Source organism: Microtus ochrogaster, chromosome 2 (genome assembly GCF_000317375.1).
Source record: "Microtus ochrogaster isolate Prairie Vole_2 chromosome 2, MicOch1.0, whole genome shotgun sequence".
In the NCBI taxonomy this organism is placed as follows: Eukaryota; Metazoa; Chordata; class Mammalia; order Rodentia; family Cricetidae; genus Microtus; species Microtus ochrogaster.
The window spans coordinates 28450190-28456355 of record NC_022010.1 but is presented as its reverse complement, the minus strand read 5'-3'; positions in this window follow the sequence as shown (position 1 = coordinate 28456355).

The following is a 6166-nucleotide window of genomic DNA, read 5'->3' as shown; positions in this document are numbered from 1 at the left end:
GAGGGGAGAGGAAGAGGGAGGAGAGAGAGGGAGGGGAGAGGGAAAGGGAGGAGAGAGGGGAGGAAGAGGGAGGGGAGAGGGGAGGAAGAGGGAGGAGATAAGGAAGGGGAGAGAGGGAGAGGGAGAGAGAAGAGAGGAAGAGGGAGGGGAGAGGGGGAGGGCAGTTACTGTTCTGCAGAGGCCCAGGTTCAGTTCCTGACAGGCACATGATGACCCACAGCCACCTGTAACTTGAGTACCAGGGTATCTGGTGTCCTCTCTTGGTCCCCATGAATACTGCATGCACACATTATACCTGCATACAGAAAAACGTTTGTACACAGGAAATAAATAAATAGAAATGACATGAATACTTACATCAGCAAAATTTCCTTTCTTAAAAAAGATCCAGGTGTGATGGCAACACGCTGTCTTCTTAGCTGGAGATATAGAGACAAGTGGGTCCCCAGGGCTGGCCAGTCACCCAGTCTAACCAAACTCGCAAGCTCCAGGCCAGTGAGAGATTCTGTCTCAAAACACAGGGTAGGCAACACCTGAAGAATGACTCCCAAGACTGACCTCTGACCCCATGTTGACCTGTACACACACACACACACTTTCACACACACACACACACCTTTTATAAGGTTGAATTCGCCATCATGATCCCCTCACAGCGATTTAACAAAACTGAGCTTGAATTTCTAATCGGTCTTTCCACGCTAAGCTTAATGTCATTGACAGGGGAAGGTAAGCCCGAACAAAAGCACTATCACCTCAGAATTTTCACACCAGATACATGTGGGACTGAAGTCCCCAAACACCAGCTGAGGGTCCTCCAATGAGTTCGGTTCTGAGCCTGTCTTCCTGGGGACAGCATGGGTTTCCACATTAGTCCTGCGACTCTGTCCCCTGCTATACAGGGTGGGGTGGCTCCAAGTATTTTTATCTCTGTTTACATCCAACTGACTATAAATCAGGATTCACAAGACCCCTCTCAAGTCCAACTCATTTATAGGATGGCTGAAGATACTCAGATAAATAAGTTGTTGATTTTCTATAAAGACTATTATTAAAGATATAGATTAATGCCCCATATTATTAAGTTGCCCAGTGAATTTGTTTGTGGTCATGCTCCCTCAACCTTTTTAGTAGTTGGGATTACAACATGGAGCCACAATGCCCGGATTTGGTGGAAACTCTAGCCAAGATCCAATGAGCATTGATACTGTTAAAAATGTAGAGGTCCTAGGACAACATAAATGCTCACTTGGGCAACTTGATAAGACTTCATTTTGATCAACCTGTTCTTTCTAAAATCCCCGTGTTCCTATTCCCCGGGAGGTTCCCCAAGCAGCTAGCCGAGGGAAGTGGTGGCGAGTCCCAGCCTGGCGGATTTCCAGCGGGTGCCCATCCTGAGCGGTGGGCTGGTCCTGCCATGCGGCCCGGAGAGCCAGCCCGCGGAGGGTCCGTCCGTCCGGGAGAGCCAAGCTGGCGGGTGTGGACAGGAGGTGAGTAAAAGACACATACACACAGAAAATAGGCATAAACAATTGTTAAAGGAGAGAGAGAGAGAGAGAGAGAGAGAGAGAGAGAGAGAGAGAGAGAGAGAGAGAGAGAGAGAGAGAGAAAATCTCACTGTGTAAGACTGGCTGGCCCAGAGCTCAGAGCTCACTAAATAGACCAGGGTGGCCTTGAATTCACAAAGCTCCACCCACTGCTGCCTCTTGAGTGCTGAGATTAAAGGTGTGTGCCACCACACCCAGTAAAAATAATAGCTTTTTAAAAAAAAGCTATTTTCGTTTTGTCTACTGTGTGCCTGTGTATGTATATGTACAATGCCTGTGGTTCCCAGAGGGCAGAAGAGGGCATCAAATCCCCTGGAACAGACTTACAGTCACTGGCGAGCCACCATGTGGGTGCTGGGAACTAGACTCAGGTCTCCTGTAAGAGCTATAGGTCCTCTTTACTGCGGAGCCACCTACCTCTCTTGCCCGAAATTATCACAAAGAATAAACCTAGCAGAAGAGTCCAAGAATGTTACAAGGTATAAAACCCAAAGTTAGAGAGCCTCCCAATTAAATAATTATTTTGTATTTATATGCAAAGTCACTGAGTTAATATTAATTAGATTGAGATCATTAATCACTTAAAATCATAATTATTAATAAATTATAGTTCATTATAATATATAATTACACTGATTTACAATTGTGAGCCCCCTTTTTTGTTTTGTTTTGTTTTGTTTTTGAGACAGGGTTTCTCTGTGCATCCCTGGCTATCCTGGGACTCATTCTGTGGAGCAGGCTGGCCTTGAACTCACAGAGATCCACCTACCTCTGCCTCTTGAATGCTGGGGTTAAAGCTCTGCACCACCACCGTCTGGCTTTTCCCCCCCTTATTGCATGTGAAGAACCAGTTTCAAGTATTACTGGAGGTGTATCTCAGACAAATGGCTTGGTCGGCATGGGTAAGGCCCTGGTTCTCCCTAGAACTTTAAAATGAGAAGAGAACCACAACAGCAAAACAGTTACAAAGACTGTCTTAAAGACAATCACAAACAAGGGATAAAATCTCCAGGTTGGTGGTTTGGTTTTGTGTTGCACACAGTGTTTCGGGAGCATCCAGTTGTGCTCCGGACCCATTTTCATCCTGACTGCTGCCCTTCCTGGTGTATTAAGCTGGTAAGGGCTGTACTGAAGTAGCTGTTCAGCCTCTCCTGTTGGAAACAGTCAGCCCTGTGCATCCATTGTCAAGTTGACCATGTAGCGCAGTCATTTGAATGATCACTGTAAAATGGGATATAAGAGGGAAATGAATAAGAAGGAGAAAGTAAGTTGTGGGATCTTTCAAAGCTCTAAAGACTTGGGCCCAGATGCTGTGACATAATTATTTGACATGGGAATAGTGTATAAATTTTCTTTGGGAAAAAAAAAATCTTCCTTCTAAATCAAGGGTCTGCGGTCAGAGTAAACACTTGGTTGAAGACCACGCTTGGGAAACTGCGTAGCACCACCAGTGAGGAGGCATTGACCAAGCAAGGAGCTACAATGCAAAGGCCGCAAGTGTTGTGTTGGGAACGTCCATCTGTCCAAGGCCAGGATCCAGACATCCCGGACCCTAGGCATTTTGTGATTTCCTGGAAAAAAGTAAATGAACAAAATAGTATCAGTGGCTAACTTGGAGACGCGTGCGCGCGCGCACACACACACACACACACACACACACACACACACAACTCTGACGCTGTTTGTGGAGAGAGACACAGCCCCCTCCTGCTACATTATTCCATTGATGGAAAACATTTACATCTCCTTTGTCAGCCGGTTTTCTGTAGGAATTTTCTGATCACAAGGCAGCTCTCTTTGGCTGCTCTGTTCCCTGAGGAGTGTTGCTGAGGGAGGGGCTAGGCAGGCACATGTTTTCATTCCAAAGCCAAAACGTTGTTGTTGTTTTGAATGTTAGTCTATCATACATCAGACCTGTCAAGCCTTTTCATCAGAGTTCATGGTTTTTAAGTTCATTGTAAATAACTCAAATTGATTTTTCAAAAGAGAGCAGAATGCTTTGCCCTAATGTTGCCCATTACAAACTGTTGTAATATTCATTGTCAAATGGGCTTTCTCAAGTGGATTTCTCAAGAGAGGAAAAGGGTATTTAAATAAATAAAAATACTTTGAGATTTAAATCAGTGTTTTGTGAGTTGACTTCTTTTTTTCTTCCCCTAAGTCTAGAAGTTTTTGTTCAGTTAACAACAACAGCAACAACAAAGCCAGTGGCAGAGCTGGAGCAATGGCTCAGCAGTTGCAAGCAGTTTCTGGTTGTGCAGAGGACCAGGATTTCATTCCCAGCACCCACACGGCCACTCACAACTGTCTGTAACTGCAGTGCTAGGGTTTCCAACGCCCTCTTGTGGCCTCCTAGGGCACTAGGCATGCATGTGGTGTGCATACACACATGCAAGCAAATACATAAAAATAAATCTTTAAGAACCCAGCGGCAACGTTTATCAAGAGACCGGCACGGAACTCCCTCTGACACCTTTAAGAGTCACTTGGTTGGAGAAGGTTGGAAGTGGCTTTCATCTGCATAAGAAGAGCTGTAGATTTGCTAATAACTCCGAAAATATTTTAAAAGTAATCAATAGCTCGCATGTCCTTTCCCAAAAGCATTTCTCGGAGCAGGGTCGTTGCAGCTTGGCAGCTTTGCGTCAATTATCATTCACTTCCGGAAACAGAAGCTCCCTGGTGATACGGAGTAAGAGCCTCTTGGCACCGTAAGAACAGGTGAATGCCCAGGGATGGTCACTGCCTCTGCATCCTGAAGTTGGAGAAACTTCGGGAGAGTTGGGGAAAAACCTCAGGGGTGAAACAGACGCAAGCCGCGGCCCACAGGGACGAGCTTCTCCAGTTTGCTAGCCACTGGGGTTTCTAGGTCTCTGGCTGTTTTCTTTCCAAGCCTGGAATACAACAATGCAAGAGCAAAGCCAGGGATAACGACTCTCACGTTGCTCCTTGGATCCCAAGATCCCTTGGCCATGGACCTTTCAGAGGCTTGGTCTAGACTGGTGGGAGGCCATGGGGGTGTGACGTCACAGAGATGGCAATTCTGCCCCCCACACACACACTTTGTCATTTTGCCATTTCTTATTAGACTCTCAGTGGGGTTTTTTTTTTTTTTTTTTTTTTTTTGTTGTTGTTGTTTTTTGTCCTGGGACTAGCTCTTGTAGAACAGGCTGGTCTTGAACTCACAGAGATCCGCTTGCCTCTGCCTCCGGAGTGAGGGGATTAAAGGCATGCGCCACCACCGGCCTCTCAGTGGTTCTTAACCTCCCAAACACTTGCAACACTTTCATACAGTTCCTCATGTTGCGGTGACCCCCAACCATAAAAGTATTTCGTTGCTATTTCAAAACTGTAACTTTGCTAGTGTTATGAATCATAATGTAAATATCTGTGTTTCCAGTTGGTCTTCTTGTGGTCATGACTCACAGCTAGGGGTTGGCTATTAAAAGGAACAGGGTGAGGAGGGGGTGGTCCACAAGTGGCTGGTGCCCCATTAAAAACAAAGAGGGGTAGGGGTCTCAGCCAAACTGTAAGGCTACCTACTTCGGGCGTTTTGCGATTACATAAATCTTACTTGACTTTTATTTATTATTTATTTCTTTGGTTTTTCAAGACAGGGTTTCTCTGTGTCTCCCTGGGAGGGATGTCCTGGAACTAGCTCTGTAGACCAGGCTGGCCTCAAAACCACAAGGATCTTCCTGCCTCCTGAGAGATGGGATGAAAGGTGTCTACCACTTGACTTTTAATCTGCTTTGCAAAATTAAAGCTTATGATGGGTTTGTTGATACTGGGGCCCAGCTGGAGCACAATTGCAGTAGTAGTTACAGGACTGTGTGTACCGGCGATGGAAATAAAAGGCCTTAAGGGCCATAGAAAGGTTTAGACAACATGGGTCCAGTGTGGATTTCCAGAATAACTCAGTTCAAATGGCAGCTGCCAGCTATTGAGAGAACACCGATTAGCCATCAATATGACTATGATGTGATTCACTATATAACCATTTCTGGTAAAATGCTGCTTTTGTGTGAGTCTGTATAAATATGCCTTTGGGACTGATAGTGGTCACCTTCGCCTAGAGAGAACAACATCTGTTCTGGCTCCCTGCACCTTTCCCAGTCCCCAATGATTCTCTTTCCCTGGCTTCAGAGCTCAGACTTGACAAGGCTTGGTGAACCTACTACACACTTTAAAAAGCGAGGAAAGCTGTCTCCTCCCAGTGCTTGCCCAAAGGAACACCCATGGAAACAGCTGTGCTCAGAGAGAGGGAGCCAGGTTTTCTCTAATAACTTTCACTTTAGGAGCTGGTCATGATGGGGTAGGACTGGCAGCATAATGCCATTGGATGAGCTGTGTGTGCTGTGAATATGTGTTGCTCTCGTTGGTTGATAAATAAAGCTAAGCTGCTTTGGCCTATGGCAAGGCGGGATAAAGCTAGATGGGAAATTTAAGCAGAGATACAGGTGGAGAAGAGTGGAGCCAAGGAGATGCCAGCCAGTTGCCAAGGAAGCAAGACATGTAGAAAATGAAGTAACAGCCGGGCGAGGGTGGCGCAAGCCTTTAATCCCAGCACTCGGGAGGCAGAGGCAGGCAGATCTCTGTGAGTTCGATGCCAGCCTGGTCTA